Here is a 27462-nt window from a genome sequence, read left to right on the forward strand (position 1 = left end):
AGCACAGAATGCAAACCATAACAAAATGTTCTTTGTGAATGAAGAACAGAGCTAAATCACTGATTTTTCAATCATATAATTACATGTGAGAGAAAGAAACTCCACAGCTTCTTATTGCACTTTACTTTTTATTTTAATATAAAATTGTAGTCTTTTTGTTGGTGACTTTGCCACTTTTCTTTGATAACACTTTGCCCCGTCTAGCTTTGGTGCCTCTCTCAGGGTTAATTTTAATGAAGTGCCTGAAAAATGATAGTGTTTCTTCAGACACTGTGTAAAAATCAAGTTGTGTAACTCACTCAGATTAACAACACAATGAAAGGCAGCAAATGTATAGATGTGCAATAGCATGTCATCGAAAAGTTAAGAAAAATACAGGTTTTACTGAAAGTATTTAACCTTTGGATGAATTTGAGTGCGCATGCTGCCTCTTCTTGGTATTGGAGATGGTGTAGAAGGTATAAAATAATGCAGCAAGCCCCGTCAAGAAGGTGGGCTGTGTCCCCTCACATATGATGTGGCCCTCAAAGCTGACCATCCAGCGCTGAAAACAGCTTCCTGCCATTTCACCTGAAACATAGAATTTTCCTCTGTTAAATTTATGGGTCCATGTTTGAAATTGTGTTCAGTGGTGAAAAATAATTTTACCAGTACTGGTTGAGAAACCTTTTTTTATCCATTATGAATATTCTGTCCATCTGTTTCTATAGTACCCTGAATCAATATTTCTCTAACAGTTACTACCTCTCATTTCAACTGTCCCCAATAACAATAGTTGCACAGTCACATGCAGAGATGTGAAGTTTTTATTGTTACAGAATAGTTATTGTGATATAAATGTGTGCAACTTGTTTGGCTTGTGCCAGAAAGATGAACAGCTGTGTTTTTTTGATGCTCATACACAGGGGTTAAATTGGGATTTGGGAGGTGGGTGGACCCTGAGATCCAGTGGGAGGTGGGTGAAAAAAGGTACAAACCAATGAATGTCTCAGCTCAAAATAGTTATATCTTTAATGTATTTGGCACATAATTGTAATTAAGGAAAACAATGTTTTGAAAAGAATGTATACTATTGATGCAAGCTTTTACATAATATATTTCAAGTTTATTGAGTGTCATTAATGCTGAGAATTATTTTTACCCACAAAAATAATCGGTCATCCTCCTCTTGTCCTCACTTTCTTCCTTCTTTATCCATCTTTCTTAAACTGGTGAGGCGCAAAACTTTCCTTTAAACTAATCATTGATCTCAAACTGTTTTCATTCATTTTCAGTGATTAACAAGCATGCAAACATCTGACTTATCAATTGGAAAGGGACACAGCTTCTTTGCATTGTGTTAAGGAGATTAAATGATAAATGCGATTTAGAAAAATCCGTTTTAATCAAGCAGCGGCGGAATCTTCCCCTGATTTTCCTTGAGTATCAATACAATTAATCCACAAAATAGGCTACTCAATACTATCATATATAGCCAGCTCTCCCCAGTTTTAGCGAGTAGCCTAGGCCTTATAGCCTACATTTATTTTCATTTGCAGTACGAAATTGTGTACATTTTTAATCAACATTATTTGCGGAAACATGCACTTCTTTTGCCGCTCTCATATTCATGGCAAATATTTGCAATGCGTAGATTGTGAACAAAACTGTGTGGTAGGGTGGGCGTGGTTTTGCGTTGGCTGCAGAGAGAGAGAGTGAGCGGGGCAGCTCTCGGACTCTGCGCCACAGCTGTTGGGGATTGCTAATCAGCAATCCGATGTTTAATTGTTTGATTGATTGACAATGTGCTGATTACCTCGACAGTGAGCCTGGGCGCTTAAAAGGCGGTCTACGGAGGCAGACGGGAGTGCTGACTGGAGACGGAGGTGTGCTGCGAGAGGCTTTAGCACAACTTGTGTGTTTGGTACGAAAGCCGCGTGGCGGCCGCAACAAAATAAAAAGACGCATTCGCGTCCTGAAAATAAATCCCGTCTCTCTCTCGTCTGTTAAACCGAGCGGTGGCACTCAGCTTGCCACAAACTGAAGTGCAGGTTTTGTTTTTGCTGGTTATTCTGAAAGCTAACACGCTAGATAACAGACTGGTGTATCTTGTTTGTTAAAGGTAGACTACTTGGTGATTAATTCGGATTTTTAACGGATAAATTGAATTTATGATTTAACTCCCCTAACACGGTATGAAGACGCTGCTAGGCTAGGCTACTTGCCATTTGATTAATCCGATCGTTGGCACGCTTGATTATAAAGGGAAATTACTAATGAAAACAGGTTGAGATCAATGATTAGTTTAAAGGAAAGTTTTGCGCCCAACAGCTCACCAGTCGCCGCTGAATAAAACATTATGTATGTGGGAAATATTCAATCCTAGCTTAGCTGCTGACCAGCAACCTGCTGATTTTGCCCAAGCAATCAAAGTTGCCGTTAATAATAGCCGGCGTTTGTGGGGGCTGTTTATTCATCTCTCTTTAAAATGTTGCATAGATGAAATTACATGTTAATGAAATTATCTACCGCGTCCACTTCCAAACAACCAAGACGATCAACAATATTTTTCTTTCTGTGCCTGTCTATATAAACGACTGTTCTTTCTGAGTTTTTTTTCTTCGGATTTTTGATTGGTTGAGTGAGTAACTGGCTAGAGGGAACACATGGACTGGATTGTCGTAGTTCTTTGTAAAACTGCCGGTCAAAATTATTTTTTTATTTACCAAAGGTGGGTGGACGCCGTCCACCCGCGTCCACCCCCAATTAATCCGCTGGTCGCGCGTTTCCTCGGCCCTGTTCCTGTAAAACATTATCTCGTTTAACACTCTCTCGGAATTTTCTCCCAGTTTGTAGCCAGCTCGCCCGCCTGCTTTCCTGCTCCTGTTCTGTGTTCATTCTTCCCCTTGTTAACCGTTGTCCGTCTTTTGTTTCCCCAGCTCTGTCAGTCTTCGTGCTCGTCTCTTGTCCCGTCTCCTTGTCTGTCGCCATTTTCCTCCCTCTTCAGCCTGCCGGATCCTTTCGCCGACCTCCCACTCCAGTTTCATCCTGCCAGGCTAGTCCAGTCCAGTCCAGTCCTGCCAGTTCAGTCCAGTCCGATCCTGCCAGTCCAGCCCAGCCCAGCCCAGTCCAGCCCAGTCCGGTGACAGTCCCCGTGGGATCCAGCCTGACGTCGCCTCCGCCGCAACTTCCCGTCCAGCCCAGTTCCGTGCCAGCTCTTCACTGTTACCCGACCTTCGTCAGCATCCGGCTCTGTTCCAGTCTCCCTGTCTGCGTCAGCCCGAACCAGCATCGCCATCCGCATTACCCCTGTCTGGCTCTTTGGCTTTATGAAATAAATCTCTGTTTACATTCCCAGAAATACCTGTGTCTGAGTCCTGCATTTGTGTCCACCTGAACAGTTCCACATAACAGATTAATCTGGCCAGTAATGGATCCAGCGGACCCGGACCAGATGCAGATTGCACTCGCCAGCTAGGGGGTGCTCATGGGGCAGCATGAACAGACCCTCCGGGATCTCACAGACCATCTGAGATCGCTAGCAGACAGCGTGCGACAGATCGGCAACCAGGTAACCCAGCTCACTGTTCCAGATCCCTCAGCTCCTGAACTGCCTGCAGACCCACTGGTCCCGGTACCCAGGGAGCCCCATATTCCTGCACCAGAGCACTATGCTGGAGACTTGAGGAAATGCAAGGCCTTTCTAATGCAATACGACTAGGTATTTTCCCAACAACCCATGACTTACTGGGAGGATCAAGCTAAAATTGCATTTATCAGGGGTCTCCTTACGGGTTCTGCTCTGGCTTAGGCAACCGCAGTTTGGGACAGACCGTATTCAGCCCACCAAACCTATCCCAGTTTTGTTTTTGAAATGAGGAAGGTGTTCGACCACCCAATGTGCGGCAGGGAGGCGGAATGGCGCCTTCTTTCCCTACAGCAGGGGTCCCGGAGTATCGCTGAATATTCGGTTGAGTTTCAGACCTTGGCAGCCGAGTCTGAGTGTAATAAACATTAATGCTGCGTTAATGTTCCACAATGGCCTCTGCGACTTCGCAAAGGAGGAACTAGCGGTGAGGGATGATTCTAACAATCTTGACTCCCTGATCTCCCTAGCTATCAGGCTGGACAACCGCCTCCGTGAGCGTCACAGGGACAGGGCTCGGCGTCCAGCACCTGTCCCGTCGACTGTGCAATCCAGTCTAGCTGCTACTCCGAGACCCCGTGCACCTCCCAGTTTCCCCAGTTCCATCACTGCCACCGAAGAACCGATAGAGATAGGAAGAACCCACATCCATACCTGCAAACTAGTCGCTTTTCGGCGAAATTTGCCGTTTTGAATCCAAAATAAGTCGTTTGTGTGATTTGTGTAGATCCGATTAGTTTTTGAAATTGGGGGGGGGGGGGGGGGGGGGCAGGGGAACGGAAAAGCCATTGACTTTCAGGCTTACTTCACTTAACCATCATCTAAATTGATTTCTGAACGAACTCGAGGTAAGCTGGCTGTCTGCCGTTATGTTTTATAATTTATTATCAAACGTTTACGGAGCTTAATTTCCATCCGTGACTGTACTGTTATTTCATTGCGTTATATATATGAAATTACTAATGTAATTATGTTCAGTTATCTTCAATTTATGTTTCTCAGCTAAACATCAGCGAATATGCTAGCTAGCATGCCAGCTTGCCAGAGGTAGGTAGGCTAGCCATGGTTAGCTCACGCATTAGCGCTAAATGTCCCACAGAACTGCTGTTAACCTAGCAAGTTTTCGCCACAATCAGTTAGTAATGAGCCTATAACTGTTACACCACTGCCGTTTGTGGTGTTCACTCGCTGGGTGACGCTGTCATTAAATTTTTCCCGACCGTGAAAACTGCCTTACATTTTGGACAGATGTGGCTAGTGCGTAAATCTATCGCTGTTTCCGTCGCAGCACTTTCAACACAAGCAAAATCGGAAGTAAGTAGCTAAGTAAGTAAATTTTATTTATAAAGCATACTTAAAACAACTGGCGTTGACCAAAGTGCTGTGCATAAATAAAACGCAAATAAATAATACACAAATAAAAAAGAAGCGATATCCTAAAATTTCTTCTTACCCTGAAGAGTGCCTGACCCGCAACCGTAGTAATGTGTTAACACGGCGGCACAATTATATCGACAAATACCACCTTTGGAAAAAAGGCTATATGCTATAACTGCATTTAGATCAAACCTACTAGATTATGCATCACAAAAAAGAACGTTCGTCTATCTCGCTCAATTTGTTTATAGTAGGCTACCTGCACTGCACCCCCTTAGAAATAAAAGGAAAAGAAAAGAAAAACTAAACTGTAAACTGGCTACATGTGAATTATAAACCCGAAATATAAACCCACTAGTCTGACTTTGAAAACTTTGGACCTAAACAGGCTCATGTTTTATTTAATAAAATTCAAAAGTGACTTAATTAGGCTAAACATCCAGTCAGAACTAGTGGCTTAATAGCCTACTAGTTCAGTAATTTAGTATCATTTTCTGGAGCCTACATGAGTAGCTACACTTGATGTACTAAAAGTTGTAAAGGGGTTCAAGAATAATTCATCCGTAGTTGACAGGAACTCCAAGAGGCAATTTGTACATATGATTGACTGAAATACAAAGTGGGCCTAGGCATATCCACTAAATTCTAAGCAAGCGTAGGATATAGCATAATGCATTGTGGATTTTGTCTATAGGATTGGGGCTCTTAAAAGAATTCTCACTGTCTGAGGATGGGAATTTGGGAATAAGGTGCTTTCCTATTATCCCACTTGAATAGCCAGTTTTACACTGAAGGGAACTTTGACAAGATGGACCCAATAGTGCTCCTATTTTAGGAGCATTTGCTCCTGAAAATTTATGTGTGCCAACAGGAAAAGTAATTTAGGAGCACATCTACTAATTGGGATGCATTAGTGTGCTCCTAAATTTTTCAACACAGGAGCACATGTGGCCCTTTGAAAAAATTGTTAGCGGCCCAATACTCTATCTTGTCAAATATTATATAGCCTATATATATATATATATATATATATTACATTACATTATATTACAGGCATTTGGCAGACGCTCTTATCCAGAGCGACGTACAACAAAGTAAATAACCATAACCAGGAACAAGTGTGTTGAAAACCCTAGAGAGAAGTTCCGTTCCAAGTGCAGGGAACAACCGCATAGTTTGACTTGGACCCTGTAGGTTAAACTGATTAACACAACACAAACAAGAACAGCAACAACGCAGTCTATGCAAAAATACAAGGAGTAGTTAAGAAACGAGTGCATTAACTAAGTCAACTACGAAACAGCTACCTAGTTACAAGTTACAACCCTAAGCTTACAGTCAATTTAGATATATATACATATATATATACACACACACACACACACAAATATATGAGCACACTAATATAGGATACTTTCATAAAATAAGAAAGTGTACTTGGTTCACTTTTGTATGTATACACATCATGAAAATATACTTAAGCTTATACTTGAATTTATTTGCAACCTTTAGTATACCAAGTATTCTCAAGTAGGCTGCAGAAATAATAAAATACTTAACTAGTAGTAAGTCACTAGTGCTCGGAGGATGTTTAAGTTTTACTAACTAAAACGAGAGCCAGTTTCGTCACAAAGCTGTCAATGTCAGACTAGTGGGTCTATATTTAACGTCAACTTGTAGCCTACAGTTTAAATGTAATTAAATTTTTAGTAAGGGGTGGTTTTATGGTTTTAAACACTCCGCGCTATGATGGCATTATAAATAGAAGTGTGTGATTGACGAGCGTTTTTATGTTTTATGCATTGTAGGTTTGATCTAAATGCATTTACAGAATATAGCGTTTTTTCCCAAAGATGGTATTTCTCGATAAAATCGTGCCGCTGTGTTAACACATTACTACGATTGCCAGGCACTCTTCACGGTAAGAAGAAATTTTAGGATAGCGCTTCTGATATTGCTTGTGTCGAAAGTGCTGCGATGGAAACAACGATAGATTTACCCAGGAGCCACATCTGTTCAAAATGTAAACAAGTAAGGCATTCTTCACGGTTGGGGAAAATTTTCCGACAACACTAGCTAACCTTTCGAAAGTCACGTTAAACAAGTAGAAATTAACGCCATCCGCGGTACTATACCAAGTATTTTAATAATGGCTTTGCAGGCGTGGATTTCAAATTATTTGTATTTTCTTGTAGACCATTAAGAGCAATGGAGAAGAGCCAACGTCCTAATTGTCAAATTGTCTGTACCCACCACTTACAGCAAAGTGGTGCTAGTTATTTTTGGCTGGACCGCAACAGCGGGGCAGTTCTCAAAACCATACTAGGTTTTGACCTGGTCTTGTTTTTAATGTGAAAGAAAACCACTGGGTGCCCTAATGACGGATGCTGAGCTGAAAAATGAGCAGGCAGAAAATCCCTTAAACTGATTAACGTTATTATTGGTGTCAGCTTGTTTTTAATTGTTGTGCTTGATTAGAAATGACAAATCACTAAATATGATAGAGACAGTTCTCCTCAATTAGTTTAGACGAGAAAAACATTCTATTTGCGTCGCAAAATTGTGCACATTTCAATCGACATTAGCATAATAAAAACTGGATTACCGTACACACTCAGAAAATGTTCATGGCAAAGATCTGGAATACGCAGATGTTGTCATTTGAACGAGTACCGGTTAGATGGCATTTTTGAGTTTATAATTTTTTTTAAATTCATTTGATCTTGATAGCATGGCGTGATGAAGGAAACTGTGTTTATCTACAACTGAATTATTCAGATCGTGGGCAGATTTGTTAATCAGGGAAAATGATTGAAAGTTAAGACTAATAATCAGGTGAAGTTTTCTGCCTCCTCGATTTTCAGCTCAGCAGCCACCACGGTGCCTTAAGTTAAACTGTCAGTACTAGTCAATTAAATAATGTGTGTAATGGAACACACCTTGCCACACCATATTGCCACTATAAAAACTTTCTCTCTTTCTCTCTACCAAAATATAACATAAGCTGTGTTTTCCATTTGATTTGTCAGTTGTTGTGCATATTGTGTTTTTTTTTTTTTTGTTTGATCAACTTTATTGTATAGTGAATGCAATGCATTTTAATACAATTTTGGACCCGGTTCTCTCTTGACTTTTTTTTTTTTTTTTCTATTTTTTATTAAGTGCCCTGAACTGATGTCCGCCTTACATTAGTTTGTAATGTAAGGGGAACATTAGCAGTAAGATTACATTAATTCTAGGGTGAGTTTTTTCCTATATCCTCATGCTAAATTTGACTGTAAATCCACATTTTAAAGCTGATATTTAAAATCTTTTCTTCCCGGGGGGCATGCCCCTGGACCCCCCTAGGGGGTTTGCATCTTTGTCACCTTCAGGTCTGCACATCACTCCAGAAGAACGCCTCCGGAGACAAGGTTCGGGGCTCTGCCTCTATTGTGGTCAACCCGGCCACTTCTGGTTTGCCTGTCCAGTTCAGCCAAAAAAATGGGCTCGCCAGTGAGAGTGGGGATGCTGGTGAGCCACACTATTTCCCCACACACCACTTCGCACAATCTCCGACTGGACGTCACGCTGGTGGGAGGATCCCAGCCTCTCTCGCTGGTCGCACTGGTGGACTCTGGGGCTAATGCGAACTTCCTGGACACCGCCTTAGTCTCGCGAACCGCCACCCAGCCATTCAACGCCCCCATGAATACCTGTTCACTGGATGGAAGAGCCCTACAACTCTTGAGTACAGGTAATCATCACGAAACTACGCAATTTCACGTCATTCCTTCTCCGAATTCCCCCATTGTACTAGGTCAGCCCTAGCTCAGACTCCACAACCCACACATCGACTGGTCCACCGGTAAGGTGCTGAGCTGGAGTTCACATTGCCACTCCACCTGCCTGGAGTCCGCTCCTGCGCCAGCAGAGGTCGCTGACTCCTCACCGGTCGCCGAACCTCCTGACCTGCATTCCCCCTGGGTACCATGACCTGGGAGAGGTATTCAGCAAACACCGCACCCTCTCATTGCCCCTCATCGCCCTTATGATTGTGCGATAGATCTGCTTCCTGGAGCCCCCCTGCCATTGAGCCGGCTGTTCAACCTGTCCCGACCTGAGAGGAAGGCGATGGAGACTTATATTCACGACTCCCTCATGGCAGGAATAATAAGACCTTCATCTTCCCCAGTGGGAGCTGGGTTTTTTTTTGTCGCTAAGAAGGATCAGTCTCTGCGCCCCTGTATCGACTACTGGGAGCTTAACAACATAACGGTAAAGAATAAATACCCTCTTCCATGAATCAACTCTGTCTTTGAACCCCTCCAGGAAGCCACCATCTTTTCTAAACTGGACCTCCAGAATGCATACCACCTGGTTCGTATAAGAGAGGGTGATGAGTGGAAGACCGCACTCACTACCCCACTGGGCCAGTTTGAATACCTGGTCATGCCCTTCGGTCTAACTAATTCCCCTGCTGTTTTCCAGGCTCTGGTTAACGACGTTCTCCGAGATCTGCTGAACCGATCCATTTTCGTTTACCTTGATGATATTCTCATTCTCCCGTAATCTGGAAGAACACACCCAACAAGTGAGACAAGTGTTACAGCGATTACTAGAAAACAAATTATTTGTTAAAGCAGAGAAGTGTGAATTTCATGTTACCTCTGTGAGTTTCCTTGGGTACATCATCGGAGACGGACAGGTGAGGACGGATCTGGAGAAGATTCAAGCCATAGCAGAGTGCCCCAGACCCTCCTCCCAGAAGCAGCTCCAACGGTTCCTGGGCTTCGCAAATTTTTATTGACGATTCATTCGTGATTACAGTTGGGTGGCTGTGCCCCTTACCCGTCTTATGTCATCCTTCATCCCTTTCGCCTGGACCCCGGAAGCCGACGCCGCTTTCGCTGGCCTCAAAAGACGATTCACTTCAGCACCAGTCCTGGTCCACCCCAACCCTTCTCGCCAGTTTACTGTGAAAGTGGATGCGTCAGAGACTGGAGTTGGAGCAGTTTTGTCTCAGAGGTCAGTAAAAGACCAGAAATAACATCCCTGTGCCGCCTTCTCCCGCAGACTATCACCGGCAGAACGGAATTATGATGTCGGGAATCGGGAACTGCTTGCGGTGAAGCTGGCCCTGGAAGAATGGAGGCATTGGCTGGAGGGAGAGCTGGACAACCTTTCATCATCTGGACGGATCACAAAAACCTGGTGTACATCCAGACCGCGAAGAGGCTAAACTCCAGCTAGGCTCGCTGGGTGCTTTTCTTTGAACGGTTTAATTTCACACTTACTTACCAACCCGGTTCCAGGAACGTAAAGCCTGATGCACTGTCCCGCCAGTTTACTGCCAACAGCAGCCCGACAGAACCCGACACCATCCTGCCCTTATCATGCGTGGTGGCTGCAGTCTCCTGGGAGATCGAGTCGGTGATGAGAGAAGCTCAGCAGAGTTGAACTAACCCTGATCGTTGCCTGTTTGTGCCAGTTTCTGCCTACTCCTAGGTCCTGCAGTGGGTCCACTCCTCCCGATTCGCTTGCCACCCGCGATTACGCCATACCCTGTCCCTTCTAAAGCATAGTTTCTGGTGGGAATCCATGGAGGCAGATCCCCGGTCCTTTGTCCTCGTCTGCACAGTATGCGCACACAGCAAGTCCTCGCACCGTCCCCCTGCCGGTCTCCCCCACCCCCTACCTGCCCCCGGCTGGCCTTGGAGCCATATCGGGCTCGACTTTGTTACTGGACTCCCACCATCCGAAGGTAATACAGTCATCTTGACCATCGTTGACCGATTCTCCAAGACAGTCCACTTCGTGCCCCTCTCCAAACTTCCCACGGCGCTGGAAACCACAGACCTCCTCGTGCACTACGTGGTCCGTCTCCATGGCATCCCCACTGATGTCGTCTCGGACCAGGGGCCGCAGTTCGTTTTGGAGGTATGGAGGGCATTCTGCTCTGGGGGCATCCATCAGTCTTTCCTCAGGCTATCACCCCCAGACCAACGGGCAGACGGAGAGGGCCAACTAAGACCTGAACCTGTGTGTGTCTGCTCATAATCCCTCCTCCTGGAGTAAACACCTTGTCTGAGTTAAGTATGCACACAACTTGCTCATCAATGCCGCTACCGGGTTATCACCCTTTGAAGGCTACCAGCCCCCTCTGTACCCAGCCCAGGAGGAGGAGATTGCGGTTTCATCCATTCAGGCCCACATCCGCCGAATCCATAAGATCTGGAAAGACACCCGTTCAGCCCTGCTCCGCTCCGCCGAACGCAACCGACGCATGGCGGACCATCACCGGATCCCCACACCAGAGTACAGGCCAGGACAAGAGGTTTGGCTTTCCACCCGGGACATCCCCATCCAAGCAGAATCCCACGAGCTCCAGCCCCGTTACATCGGGCCCTACAAGATCGAGTCGGTAATTAACCCCTCCTCAGTGAAACTAAAACTACCTCCAGCTCTGAAAATACACCCCACCTTCCATGTGTCCCAAATCAAACCAGTCTCTACCAGTCCCTTGTGCCCTCCGGTCGTTCCCCCTCCACCCCCCCGGGTCATCGACAACTACACAACATTCACCGTCTGGCGGCTGTTGGATGTGCGTCGCCGAGGACGGGGATTCCAATATCTGGTAAATGGTAAATGGACTGCATTTATATAGCGCTTTTATCCAAAGCGCTTTACAATTGATGCCTCTCATTCACCCATTCACACACACACTAACGGAGAAAGGCTGCCATGCAAGGTACCAATCAGCTCGTTGGGAGCAATTAGGGGTTAGGTGTCTTGCTCAGGGACACTTCGACACGCCCAGGGCGGGGGATCAAACTGGCAACCCTCTGACAGACAACCGCTCTTACCTCCTGAGCTATGTCACCCTAATATCTAGTGGACTGGGAAGGTTACGGTCCGGAAGACCTGTGCTGGATCTCCCCCCGGCTCATCTTAGATCCCTCCCTCATCCGGGACATCCATCGTGCCCACCCTGAAAAGCCTGGTGGGTCCCCAGGAGGCTCCCGTTGAGGGGGGGGGGGGGGGGTACTGTCATATTCTTCTCATTTCCCATGTTTTTTGTATTCGCCTCGTGTATCTTGTTTTTTCCACACAATCTTTGTTCTCTTCCCCAGAGTAGGCGTGCCCGTTGTGACAGCCCCTGCAATCTCCAGTTCCCAGCTGATTCCCCTCACTTGGTCACTCAGCATTCCGCACGCTTTTTCTCTAATTGTCCCCAGTATATATTCTCGGTTCACCTGCTGATCTTCGCCAGATCATACTCAGTGTAGTCGCGCGTTTCTTCGGCCCTGTTCCTGTAAAACATTATCTCGTTTAACAATCTCTCAGAATTTTATCCCAATTTGTAGCCAGCTCGCCCGCCTGCTTTCCTGCTCCTGTTCTGTGTTCGTTCTTCCCCTTGTTAACCGTTGTCCGTCTTTTGTTTCCCCAGCTCTTTCAGTCTTCGTGCTTGTCTCTTGTCCCGTCTCCTTGTCTGACGTAATTTTCCTCCCTCTTCAGCCTGCCTTTCACCAGCCGCCCAGTCCAGTTTCATCCTGCCAGGCTAGTCCAGTCCAGTCCAGTCCAGTCCTGCCAGTTCAGTCCAGTCCGATCCTGCCAGTCCAGCCCAGCCCAGTCCAACCCAGTCCGGTGACAGTCCCCATGGGATCCAGCCTGACATTGCCTCCGCCGCAACTTGCCGTCCAGCCCAGTTCCCTGCCAGCTTTTCACCGTTACCCGACCTGCGTCAGCAACCGGCTCCGTTCCAGTCTCCCTGTCTGCGTCAGCCCGAACCAGCATCGCCATCCACATGTCTGGCTCTTTGGCTTTCTGAAATAAACCTCTCAGTTTACATTCCCAGAAATACCTGTGTCTGAGTCCTGCATTTGGGTCCACCTGAACAGTACCACATAACACCACCAACATCATAATTAGCTTTTAAATAAGCACTGTAACCAGGGATTTGGGAGGTGGTTGGACCCTGAGATCTGGTGGGAGGTGGGTGAAGGTACAAACCAATGAATGTCTCAGCTCAAAATAGTTGTATCTTTAATGTATTGTGCACATAATTGTAATTAAGGAAAACAATGTTTTAAAAAGAATGTATACTACCGATGCAAGCTTTTACATAATATATTATATAAATATATGTAAGTTAATTGAGTGTCATTAATGCTGAGAATTTTTTTTTACCCACGAAATCAGTCATCCTCTTCTTGTCCTCACTTTCTTCCTCCTTTATCCATCTTTCTTAAACTGGTGAGGTGCAAAACTTTCCTTTAAACTAATCATTAATCTCAAACTGTTTTAATTAATTTTCAGTGACTAACAAGCATGCAAACATCTGACTAATCAATTGGAAAGGGACACAGCTTCTTCGCATTGTGTTAGGGAGATTAAATGATAAATGCGATTTAGAAAAATCCATTTTAATCACTAAGCAGTGGCGGAATCTTCCCATGATTTTCCTTGAGTATTAATCCGCAAAATAGGCTACTCAATACTATCATATATAGCCAGCTCTCCCCAAATAGGCAGTTTTAGCGAGTAGCCTAGGCCTTATACCCTACATTTATTTTCATTTGCAGTACTAAACTGTGCACATTTTTAATCAACATTATTTGCGGATACATGCACTTCTTTCTCCACACTCATATTCATGGCAAATATCTGCAATGTGTAGATTGTAAACAAAATTGAAGTGCAGGTTTTGTTTTTGCTGGTTATTCTGAAAGCTAACACGGTAGATATCAGACTGGTTTATCTTGTTTGTTAAGTGTAGACTACTTGGTGATTAAAACAGATTTTTAACGGATAAATTGAATTTATGATTTAATCCCCCTAACACGGTATGAAGACGCTGTGTGTTAGGCTATTTGCCATTTGATTAATCCGATCGTTGGCACGCTTGATTATAAAGGAAAATTACTAATGAAAACAGGTTGAGATCAATGATTAGTTTAAAGGAAAGTCTTGCGGCCCACCGATTTTCAGCTCACCAGTCGCCGCTGAATAAAATGTTATGTGGGAAATATTCAATCCTAGTTAGCTGCTGACCAGAAACCTGCTGATTTTGCTCAAGCAATCAAAGTTGCCGTTAATAATAGCCGGCGTTCGTGGGGGCTGTTTATTCATCTCTCTTTAAAATGTTCCATAGATGAAATTACATGTTAATGAAATTACCTACCGCGTCCGCTCCCAAACAATCAAGACAATCAACGATATTTTTCTTTCTGTGGCTGTCTATATAAACGACTGTTCCTCCTGAGATGTTTTTTTTTTCTTCGAATTTTTGATGGGTTGAGCGAGTAACTGGCTAGATGGAACACATGGACTGGATTGTCATAGTTATTTATATATAACTACCGGTCAAAATTATTTATTTATTTACCAAAGGTGAGTGGACGCCGTCCACCCGCGTCCACCCCCAATTTAACCCCTGACTATAACCATGTTCATGCAAACATAGCGATAATGTTAAGGTGTTCATTTGAGGATTTAATATCCAGAACAAGTGGTCTTGGAGACACATGATAGACACAGGTGTGAACAGCGATGTGTCTTGGCTGTCCACTTGTGTTCGGATCACCGAAACGCATTTTAAAACCAAGTGTAAACAGGGTCTAAGCGACATAGTCAAATCTTCAAATGGTTTAAAATGACTGCATTGTATTGATAAAGTTTGTCACGGTTTCTGTGCAGGGTAGATCACTTTTTCGTTTTCAGTTGTTAGGATTAAGATTAGCCAGTCGGCTAATCGTTATTTTGGTGTTTGCGGATGATTAGTTTCTAGCCTGCAGATTAGCCACTCAGCTAATCGTTATTTTTGGTTCCTGTGGGACGATTATTCTTACCCTAACATTCGTTGCATTCCTGCAGGATTACCACGGTGATCTGTTTCACCTGTTGGTTGCTCACGTCTTCCGCTGATTACCAGCCACACCTGGTAAACTCAGTCAGGTTTCATGACTGGTAGATATATGTTAGATATGTTAGACTATTCATATTTAATAGATTAAGAGAGTTATATGGGTCAATGATGGATAAGGATTTTGAATAGGCCAATTTTAAAATACAAAAAATAAGGATATCTTTGGCAATTGTTCAAACATTTGGAATGTTGTGAACACATGCATTTATACAAAAGCATTAAATTAAGTGAATTTAAGTGTTTTTTAAGCAAGATTAATAGGCACGGTTTCCGCCAGTGTCTTGCAAGCCGGGCGGCCCGCCAGGCCTAAATTGACCCCCCCGCTGGGAATAAGCATTGGGGAATTTTATTTTATTTTTTTAATGTATTTTTAAGATGTTTTTTTAAACTACAGTTACAGTGGGGCGGCTCGGTTGGAAAGCTCACCAGCAACATCTGTTGGTTAAAACGTGAATGCACTATAGGAAAACAGCAGGTGTGAGATCAGTGTTCTTTACCCTCATTGTACGTAGAGTGATGTTCAACACTTGACACTTCCAACGATCACAAGCTAAAGTTACCTAGCAGGTCACCATTTCTTATTTAGTAGGCTGACTAACCTCGTTACAAACTGCGTTATCACTTCATCTCGTCGGTAAGTACACTCTTTTTATATTAACTTAAGCAGTGTGTAGGTAACCTTAAACTAGTAGCATGAATGTAACGTTCGATATATTGTAACATTACATGACTTATTAATCGCCATCGAAATAACGACTTGACTTGTTTCTTAAATACATTAGCTTGATGACATTGATGTGCACGACAACGTTGTCATAAAATTTTTCCCGACCGTGAAAACTGCCTGACTTGTTTACATTTTGGACAGACGTGGCTACAGAGTAAATCTATCTAACTTTCGACACGAGTAATATCGGAAAAATCCTAAAATTTCTTACGTTGAAGAGTGCCTGACTGGCAACCGTAGAAATGTGTTAACACAGCGGCAAAATTAGGCTATATCTAGAAATACCATCGTTGGAGGAAAAAACACTACGGTTGAGGGTCAGGCACTCTAGACGGTAAGAAGAAATTTCAGGATTTTTCCGATATTGCTTGTGTCTAAAGTGCTGCGACGGAAACAACAGATTTACTCAGGAGCCACATCTGTCCAAAATGTAAACAAGTCAGGTAGTTTTCATGGTCGGGAAAAATTTTATGACAACGTGGTCATGTAGCTAACTTAGCTAGCTAGCCAAACAGTCAGTAACACAGATACTTCCTTTGTGACATTTAGGGATAATGTCAAGGAGGAAAGGTAGCCTACTGTAAAAGCCAAAAAACCTTAGACAGTTTTTTAAATGTTTAAATGTGCCCAGCATTCCAAGGCTTGTTGTAAGAATCAGTAGCCAATCAGGACTTTCTCAAGTTTTTTGTAGAGTGCAAAAACTTTGATATTACTTATTTAAATTTAATTTAATTTCTTTTGTTGTTGTTGAAAACACCGCATTCCAAGACTGTATACTGTTGTCAGATTCTTTGTAAGACTCTGCTATGCTGTAAATAGTTGTAATTTTTTTTAAATGTGTGTTGAATAAATGACTTATTTATAACAACATTCACATTATGCAGTCATATTTTCAAATCTCCAGTCAGCTTTTAGCACTGACTTAATGTAGGGCCCTATGGAATCTGTGTTATAGCTTATTTAAATTTTCAATTCCGCGATTCCGTTCGTGATTCTGTTATCACAGAAACTATAGGGCCCTACCTTAATGCTGCCATCAGTCTGTCGCTGGCCCGCGCCGGGCCCCCGTAAAAAAAGACACTTGACCACCGGCCCTGTCAAAAGATACTTGCTACCAGGCCTTAAAAAATGTCATGTGGTGAGACCGTGATTTATCTTACGATTAATATATTTCCTTAACATGCTTAACATTTTAACAAGGTATCAGTAATAGAGTAAAATGTTTGGGAAAAAAGTGTTTGCATTTCTTTTGAGTTTCTGTAAATCATGATCTTATATTAACATTCTATAACGGCACTGTCTCCCTCTTTATGTAGTTAACAGACCTATTTTTCCTGTAAAACCCATAAAACTGATGACAAATATATACAGATAGTATCCACTTAAGCATACTGTATCAGTGATGATTTTTTTCATCCACAAAAATTAGATATTCTATTTTGAATTTAATATGGTTATTGCCATTATTGGTTACACCACATGATAGATGGTCGCACCAAAAGAGCACATGTGGTTAAAATTCTATTTAAAAAGATCAATACACAATAAATTCCATACAAAAAAAACAGAATAATCCAGTTTTAATTATAATGTTATGGAATTCTCTTGGACACATTTCATTAAAATCTCATCACAAACGTTTTTTTAAAAAGTGCAACGCACATTACAGGCTTTGTCGTGAACTTTACAATGTTTAGGAACATAAACATAAACATTTCATTAACATTTTTGCAAGTGCAACGCACGTGATGAGCCTTGTAGAGAACTTGATTAATTTTTGATCATAAAATCATTTTGATCAGAATCATGTTTAACTGCCGGCATTTCTTTAACCTCAGGCACTTCTGACCTTTGCCCAATCTTGGCTTCTCAACTGGCTTGGGTTCTGAGATGACAGCATGAACATCTTTCATGAAGCAGAAAATGACATCTGGAGTTTGTGGCCACATGAACAAATTCTTTTCACCAGACTGCGGCATGCTGCTAACCTGCACTTTCTCTCCCACAACCTTAAGGACCTAGCCTACATGTCGAAACTCATCATAGGTTACAATCACAAACTTGCCACATAGATCTTGAACACTAGCTTGTTCCCTTGGTGTCTCAGGAGTGCTTGAGGGATTGTCAGTGTGGTGCATGGTGTCTCTCAGGTCTATTGTTACTGGCTTGTAGCAAGGGCATAGATTCATTTCTAAGCGCTTGCAGAAGCATGACACCTCCCTGTGACTAATTTGCGCAGGTTGTGAAGACAAAACCTGGTGTATCTTAAAGGTGCCCTTCACAGCCACCAAAATGCCAGGAATCAGCTTGTCACATTTTTCAATGCTCTCTTTGCTTACCCAATAGTGAGTAATACTTGAACCTGATTTTTTGTTCAGCATCTCATAAAGATCCAATGGAGTCTGAAGCTCACCTCCTCACTGAACGTAGAGATCAGCATCTCTCTTTATTGCCCCACCAATGCCATCCGGGGCACCTTTGCCATGGAACTTGCCATGGAAATGATTCCATTTCACATTTTTAAATCCAGAGAGGAAAGGCACAGTACTGAGAAGGTAAAAGTTGTTTTTATTCCGGTACTGTGTAACCGGCCCATCACTAAGAATGTGCAGAGTGGTCATTTGTGGGAAGGTTACCCTAAGCTCTATCAAGATGGGCTCTAGATGTGTCCACACGGCCCGCTCGTCATGGCGGAGGCTGTCAGATAGTGTCGCATAAGATTTAGTGGCATGGATAGTGTACAGGACTGCTTCTTTCTACTGCCTCCAAAATGATAAGCCTGGATTTCTGTGTTCATCTTACATGCGTAATTCTCAGAGAAATCAATATGGAGAACAGCTTCACATTCTGTGATATTTTGTTTTAGGTTATGAAACTGCTCTGCCTGGTGGATCCAACTGAATTGATGTATGGCTAAAACTTCTAGTTTTTTGACAGAATAGCTGTTAGGTCTTTGATTGTACCTGTCTGTGTTTGTTTTAAAACATTTGCATAGGTTTTCTCTCCATTCCTTGAAGTTACCTGCTTCCATTGCTCCCAAGAAACCTCAGTACTGTCTGCCTCAGGAAATTCAATTTCATCAAAGCAGCACTTCATACACGTACGACCCATGCATTCTTTGTTTTTAGGGTCACAAGCAATCATACTCAGCAGCTCTGAGATGCTGCTTGTTTTCAACAGCCCTCTGCTGTAGAGTTTGTTTACCAACATGTGGACATTTTCGTGGTCCATGCATGCACGTCTCAATCCCTGGTCTTCGGCTCAGTGATATAAAATGGTCGTCTTCTGGCAAATTGCCTGTAAGACATAGAGAGAATCTTTTCCATCTCTGTGTTATACTGTGCATGGAGCTCAGTGAGGGACTTTGAGAGAACTCTTCTTTGTTTTTCTCTTTATTTTTCGTGACGATGTCTTTTTTCCAGCTAAAAGACAACTGTTTTCATCTCAGGATAGAAAATTGACAACAGCTTGCTTTCTCTCTGCTGACAGTTTCTTACACCCCCTTGGCTTGAATTTTTGACTTATTCTTTGTTTTGCCATTAACCTCTTCTCACTCTTTCTGACTTTATCTTTTCTTTTTCTTGTCTCTGCTAGTTGTTTCCTCAGATGTAAGACCTGCTTTCTCAGTTTACACTTGACTTAGTTGATGCGCCAGTCTTAACGACTACTTGTATTTTTATTTATTTTTATTTTTCCATAGATTGCGTTGTTGCCGTTCTCGTTGTTAGTGTTAATCAGTTTAACCACCAGGGTCCAAGTTGAACTATGCGGTTGTTCCCTGTACTTGGACCGGTACTTCTCTCTAGGGGTTTCGTCATACTTGTTCCTGGTTATGGTTATACACTTTGTTGTACGTCGCTCTGGATAAGAGCGTCTGCCAAATGCCTGTAATGTAATGTAATGTAACACTTCTCTCTCTGCAGTTTTTTGCAACGTTTCTCTGCTGAGGATATTGTCTCTCTGATCTGTGGTTCGGAGGACACTGGTGGATTAAAATCCTCATTCAGAGGTATGGGGTCTACCACAGCTTGACCTGCATTTTCTGGCTGCTCTTGTACTAGGCTTACATCTACATCAGCCAGAACTGGCGGAGTGTTCTCCATAGATGGTGGTGTAAGGTCCAACACAGCATTTTCCTTCTTTTTCCTATCCCTGTAACTTCTGGATGCAGCCCTCCATTTGTCTCTCTGTTTCTTCTTCTGACAGCTCACTTGACTTTAAATATGTAACCTTTCCCTGCTGTTTTCTTCTCTGGTAGCTGAAACAGTAGTGTATAATGTCATGCCATAAATCTAAGTTTGTACATAGTCAATTTTATTTTAGACTAATGATAGATGACAACAGAAAGTTCAACATGTTACAGAAAAGATAAAATTCCTTCTAACATGACAGTTAGAAACACACTAGAGAAATATGTACTTCATGTTACATTACTTATAGTTCTTTTGTATACCTTTCAGCTCTTGCTGCAGGGTCGGAACTAACATGCTGCCTGCGGCAGTGAGTGCTTGTGAGTGCCATCTAGGAAATAGGTTAAAATAGTTATAAATGATTCATAAATGTATAATTACCTAAATGAAATTTCATGCTATAAATTGTTTTGGCATTTCTCATAAAATTGTACAAAGATGAAAAAAGAACGTTCTTTCCGAAATATTGGGGAAAATGACTGAAATTGCAGACAAATCTATGCCAAATTATACTAAAAGTTATACTAAAATAAAGAACTGTACCCAATTATTTCCGTTTCTGCTACGGGGTACCGGATCGACACAATCAATTAAAAGGTGTTGAAAAGGCTGCTCCATGGCAGGAATCGGATATAACGGAGCCGATTTTATCTTTTGATTTGGCTTCCCAGTAAGTTGGCATGTATGGCACACTTTACAAAATGCAGATACGGGGCCAAAAGAAATGACGTAACACACGGTCGTAGGTCTTCCTAACACCGAGATGCCTAGCTAGACCATCATGTGACGCACGCAAAACCAGGTCTCGGAACTTAGAAGGTATTACGACTTGATTTACCCCCTCACCGGTGAAAGAATTTTTCTGAAGTGCCCATTTCCTGACCAGCAAACCATCTTGAAGAAAATAACCAGACAAAGCCTCTGTCACCTCATTTTCAGGACAAACTATTTTAAATAAGTCAGATAGCGTAGGATCAGCTGTCTGTTCGGTGATCAACTCGCTACGAGAAATGGAAGAAATAGGAGACACAGAGAGTTCCACCAGCTCACCTTCAGGCTCAGAAGCGGAAACACCTGAAACAGGGAGTAGTTTAGATGGCTCTGGGTGTGTTCATTTATCATCAGACTGTGCGTTCGAGTGATCATCACCCGAGAGAGGTACCGGAGACTTATCTCGGTCAACCAAAGGTACGGGGTTAACACAGCTCATAGCATGAGTGACCGCACAAGCCGTAAAGACTTCAGGGAAACTCTGAGCGCTCTTGTCCGGCTCCCCAGACATGAGCGGAGATGACGTCACCAATAAGGGCGGCGGTACATCTTTCCATACTTTACCACCGACCAGGTCGTTACCGAGGATGATGTCAACACCCTCCACAGGCAAAGAAGGTCACACACCCAACACCACATCGCCCTGCACAAAATCTGAAACCAGGTTCACAACATGTAGCGGAACACTTAGCTGGGTTAAACCAATTCCCCGAACCAACACACTGTCACCAGTGGCAGTACAGGGCGAAAAAGGCAACACTCCCTCAAGGACAAACGACTGGTGTCCCTAAGTATTTTCACGTTTCTTTACTGAATCATCTACAACAGACACAGCCCTCTGTAATAAACGGTGTGTAATCAGATTCAATAGCTCGATCTATGGAAGCACTTTGTGACTTCATTAGGGACGTCTCGGCTGAATTAAATGAACCAAACGAACACCGTGAATGCGCTACCAATACAGCAGGCTTTGGATTTGCACTCGCATGAGTATGGCCAAATTTAAAATTAGATGCGTGAATTGGACATTCACCCTTCAAATGTCTTTTATTCTGGCAGGCGTAACAAAATCTGTTTGGATCGAACTTACCATTAGTTCCAGGGACAGATCTCACATTTTGCCCAGAGGGGCGAGGGCGAAATTGCTGCCCACTCTGACCCGTATCACCACGAAACCAGGGGCTACAACCACTTTTGTGCGTTAACGCACAATCGTCAGCCAAGATGGCAGCCTCGGCTGCAGTACGCACACCATGTTCACTAATGTGTGTGGCAATTGATTCAGAAACATGAGAAAATGAGAAAAATGTAAAACCAGCTCCCTAGTAAACTCCACATGGGTCTGGTTGTCCCCTCTTTTCCAATATCTAAACATTTGACGATAGGCTTCTGGTACCAGTTCATAAGTTTTTAATACGGCTTTTTTAACTTCCACGTAACTAGTGGTTTGTGTAGGGGTTAGAGCAGAATATGCCTCTTGCGCTTTTCCAACAAATACGCATTGCAACATCAATATTTGATCAGCCTCAGGCCACTGTCTATTTTCCGCTACACGCTCAAATAGATTTTAAAAAGTGTCAGGATCTTGCTCGTTAAATCTAGGAAGTAACTTTAAGTTACTGGTAATATTAAATCTACTAAACTAAAGTTTCGCTCACCAGAGGGAGAAAAAACATCACTCTCCAGATGACTAGCGTCAAGTCTTTGCTCACGTAGCAACTGCAGTTTACTTGCTTCTAAAGCCAATTTGTCCTCTTCTAATTTCAGTTTTTCCACCTCTAATCTTTCCTTCAAAGCAAATTTGCGGTCCTCACATGCTTTTTGTTGCTTTAATCTAGCTTCCTCTAGATTTAATTCACGCAAACGAGTCTCCGCTTTTCTCTGTTCCAATTCTAATTTTTTAAGCTCAAGTGCAATCTCAGCTTGTCGTACCTCCAAACTCTGATCATACTTGTCCTCCCAACTAGATGTTGATTTAAGAGAGCTTGGAGGAGATTTCGGAAACTGCGGAGGATCAGTCTCCTCCATCATTAAGCCCTGGGTTACCGCGAGAATACTCACTAGCTCCCTTAAAGCATCCTTAGTTAGCCTTTTCTGATGCACCCCAGACTCACGAGATGTTCCGCGAGCATTACTAGTTCAGCAACTTTAAGCCTATTTAAATTATCTATACACGGGTCATCAAGAAACCCAGCGACATTGGGATCTGAATGTCCGGCAGCCATATTGACGTGGGCTGAGTTTATTTATTTATTTTTTCCTCACCCCGCTACTGAGCACACTGAAACAAGACAAACCAGCACCGTTCACACAGTGTACTAACAGGAGGAATAAACAAAACTTAAGGAGGCTCCCCGAATCCTAGCTAGACAACTTAATCCCTAGTCTTCGTGTGAATACAGGTGGTGGGAATTTACGCACGCAAGCCCGCTGGCACAAGTAAGGCAACCAGGTAGACTGGCAGCCCCCTCGAACCACGGAGGTGCCCCTGAGACGACCGCTACTTACCACGTTCTCCACACAAAAACAGCAAACCACTTACCAACGAACGCTCAGCCAGTCCCAAAAGGGGAAAACACCGCTTCCACCTACACAGGGACAATAACTGGAGCTCCAAGGTAGTAAAAAAAGTAACTACCCACAGTAAATTCCCCCTGCTGTACACTGAATGAACAACACCTACCAAACAAAACAAAGACAACTGTTCCTCCTGTCGTCCACGGACAACACAACCCGTAGAACACTTTGGCTGATTCCTCAAACAATCAGCCTAACAGCATTTCAATCAATTCAATACTAGAATGCCTGTCTCCCAAAACGCTCTGCAGCACCTGATTAGAGGCCATGAACAACTTCCTATTCCACTGATGTCACCAGAAACATCACTTCTGATAGGCTATAGGCCCGCACTTTATTACCTTCCGTCACTGTGCAAAAACCAGAAGCAGGAAGTAATGTGTTTACACAACAGAGCGCAACTACTGGCCTAAAATCAATTTAGTGCCGAATAACATTATATTTTTTATCAATCAAATATTACGAAAAAGAAAAAAAAAAAAACTTGGGCGACTAAGAATCCCAGACTAGCCCCCATTTATGTTATGACTGCGAGGGGAAGCCACAACATAAGTGGGAGACACACACGAAGTAGTTGCAATCAAGAATATTTATTAACAAAAGAACACAAAATACTTACAAAAATACATGAGGTGTGTAGAGTGTGTGATGTAGGTCAGTAGTGTGGGTGGTGATGGTTGAGTAGGAGTCAGTAAAGGATGTTGTCTTTAGCAGAAGAAACCATATTGAGTCGTCCGTGGTAGAGGAAGGAATGAGAGACCAAACGACCAGATCCTCTCAGCTTTTAAAGGCAACAGCCCAGCTGTCACCAATAATGCCTAATTATGCCCTCTGCTGCCTAAGCTGGAACTCCCCTGCAACTACAGGCGAAACAACACAGAGACCAGCGAAGGAACAGCAGAGGGTCACAACAGTATGTATCATGAATAGAATATAAATGTACAGAAACTGCCAATGCAGGACATAGCTATATCTATCATGTGCAACGTTCTGCAATGGTTGCATCACATGATACTTGGTCTCACCACATGTGATGTTTTCAAGTTTAGTCAAATTTTACAGGCTCAGAATTGGCCACCTAAAAAAAACAGGCATTCTTCCCACCAAGTTCACTATCAAATTTATCATCGAAATTTAGATTTGCAGATAAAACTTAATATTCATAGTTTTTTTGAAGTCATACCACATCACATCCAAATGTGGCAACTACATTCCAGCAGTTAAAAAGGTGGATTTTTTCCAAATTTGAGAGAGACAGACTAACCCTGCTAGATGTTTCCATAGGTCCTTGGCAAGCAGCTATATGATGTCACTTCCTGTCCTTGAATTGTTTTCAAAATAAAAGTCCCAAAATGGTATTTTCTTGATGGTCTCGTCAGATGATATCTCATAAAATGAACATCTTCGGACAACATTCATTTGTATATTATGATGGAAATATAAATGTAAATGCTTTACAATTTTGTCCAGGAATACAAAACATGTTTGACATTATGCCAAATGGGGCAGGAGATAAATTGGATTAGATTTAAAGTTTATTTATTTATTTATTTTATTGTTTATTTTTACAGAGACAGTAGGCGTTACGTCGTTGACCCACATTCTTTTTTTAGACTTTTATAAAGCGTTTTTGACAAAATAGAACATCACTTTAAGTTTAAGACATTAGAACTTTTTGGTTAGGGAGAAACATTTATAAAGGCCATTAAACCCTTATATAAAAAAGCAATAGCTCAATAAAACTGCCCCATGGTTCCTCTAGAACAAGGGTTCCCAAACATTTTAGGCCACGCACCCCCTTCCACACTCTGACCAAGTTTGCGCACCCCCAGCTCCAACGTTACTCAAACGCAATGTGTTTACAGCCACATGAAAGCATAGGCTCATTGCGCATGTTCATGCTCTCTTAATCGCGCACAATTTAAACAGTTAAGCCTACATTAATAATAAAAAATAATAATGGCGTTGCTTACCAATTTTAATGCGATGGGTGGGCATGCATTTCAGCACAAAGCTCTGCGAAGTTCAGCTTAATTGAAGACAGTTTTAACCTTAAATCTTTCTCAGCATCAAGTCTTTGGCGATACTTTGTCTTCACTGCTGTGAGTGCAGAAAAACCAGCCTTGCATAAGTATGTTGTAGCAAAGGGCATCAATACCCTCAAGGCTTGCTTCGCTAGGTCCGGGTATCCATCCATTGCTTGTGTCCAGAAATCCACGTGTGGTCTTCGTGTGAACTGTATCTGCAGACCACCATCAGACGACAACTCAATCAGCTGCTCCTGCTCACAAAATGACAGCTGTGGGAGAGTGACGGAAGCTTTGAATGGGTTGCGAATCCACGTCTTAGATGTGTCCATTGGTGGGAAATATTTGCGTATTTGCTGGCCGAGTTCATCAAGGTGTTCAATTATGAGACTTTTCACATGTTCATCCAACATCAGGTTGTTTGCTTCAATTAATTCTTGCAGCGTTGGAAAGCACAGGAGGGAATTCCCATTCACACAGCTTGCCCAGAATTTCAGTTTCTTTATCATTGCTTCTACCTTGTCTTGTGTGTTGAACAAAGTGGAAAGGTACGGTGGCCCTGAAGTGCAAAACAAGAAGTCAGAAAACACACACCAGCAAGTTCAGAAAACACCAGCAAGTTAAAAAAAAACACACACCAGCAAGTTCAGAAAACACCAGCAAGTTAAAAGAACACACACCAACAAGTTCAGAAAACACCAGCATGTAAAAAAAAACACACACCAGCAAGTTCACTGAAAACGGTAAGGGTAGGTATTGAAACAAGTATTCCTCGTCGCTGATTGGACGCACAGTGTGTCAGTCTGATGGAAGTAGCTAGTTTGCGCGCTTTTTCAGCTGAGCTGAACAAACGAAGAGCCCAGCACATATAATTTTAAAAATATTTTATTTCATACAGTACATTACATTTATTTGGCAGACGCTTTTATCCAAAGCGACGTACAAAAAGTGCATTTCATGGTCACAGACAACTACTAAACACAGGTTCGATAAGATACAATACTTATTTTGTACAGCTATTTCTAGCGAAGAACACCGGTTAGTTCACACAGTGAACACATTTCATACCAAGTCAATTATTGGAGAGCAATACATATTGTGGCGATCTCGCCTCCATTATTGTAGCTAGCTGTAAATATTTGTAAATGCATGATCGTGTTTGTGTTGTTATTAAATGTGCTTAGCCTGTTAATAGTCGCTTATGTAGCGCTAGCTTACTTCGTTGTATTTGTGTTCGTTGGACCCTTATGATTTTGTACAGTAGTGTTGTTAATGTCGCTGTGAATACCGCTGTAAGTAATGCTAGTTTTGTATTGTTGTTATTGTGTGCTTGATGTTGCGATTGGCTCTCGCTAATGTCCGGTGATTGGTGCACCGAGGGCAGCAAATTAAACCAATCAGGACGTCCCAGGACTATAAAAGAGCTGTTCGCCCAATCGAACTGGTCAAATCTTTAAAACTGTTAATAAGCTATTTCTGCAATAAAGCGAAGCTCCCGCTGGGGCGATTCGAAAACGGCCAACCCCGTCTCCGCCTCTGTTTTCCGCGCCGAACGCTACAATATCAAAGAAAAATCAGAATTAAGGCAGTCTAAAATACGTCCACTAAAGGCCCATAACAAATCACCAGCGAGAATAGGTGGTAGCCCTTTCAGTACAGTACAATAATTTAGGCATCATAAATATTAGGCTACTTGACGTTAGAAGGACACGAGAGTCAATTTGTTCTTTCAAATGTGCGTGATCGGAATATGAAAACATCACTGTATGCTGTTTTGGTTCATGGAATCATTTATGGTCGAGTTAAGATGTAGGCTAGCATAAGTAGAAGTGGTGCAACCGAACAAAGACAACGCTTTAGTTTAAAACAGTGGTGTCAAACTCGTTACCATGGAGGGCCGTGTGTATGCAGGTTTTCATTCCAGCCTCAGATCTTGATTATATAATTAGTTAAATTATTTTCTGAATTAGGGATGCAGGTTTGTGCACAATGGTGACCCGACGTCTATGGTGACCCGCATTGTCTAAATAAAAATTTTCTTATATTCTGTGCTTCAATGCAGTTAAACGCATATGGCTGAATGAGTAATTGGACTCAATTAAGGCAGCATTAATTGGTTGGAATGAAAACCTGCATACACACGGCCCTCCATGGCAACGAGTTTGACACCACTGGTTTAAAACGAACTAGTTACACGTAACGTTTAGTGTTGACTTTACACTATAGCCTACTTGCGATAAAACTTGCGTTATACTGGTGAA

General features: G+C 42.7%; 1 long non-coding RNA gene across 1 annotated transcript; it reads right to left on the minus strand.

Annotated features, from left to right (window-relative positions):
• Positions 1 to 12: 12 nt before the first annotated feature.
• On the minus strand, positions 13 to 24477 carry LOC135259531 (uncharacterized). The gene is made up of 3 exons (XR_010331304.1): positions 24439 to 24477; positions 400 to 570; positions 13 to 242 (listed from the first exon to the last, which is right to left on the minus strand). It is a non-coding gene; the product is annotated as an uncharacterized LOC135259531 (long non-coding RNA).
• Positions 24478 to 27462: the final 2985 nt, after the last annotated feature.

This window comes from Anguilla rostrata, chromosome 7 (assembly GCF_018555375.3).
Source record: "Anguilla rostrata isolate EN2019 chromosome 7, ASM1855537v3, whole genome shotgun sequence".
NCBI classification, from domain to species: Eukaryota; Metazoa; Chordata; class Actinopteri; order Anguilliformes; family Anguillidae; genus Anguilla; species Anguilla rostrata.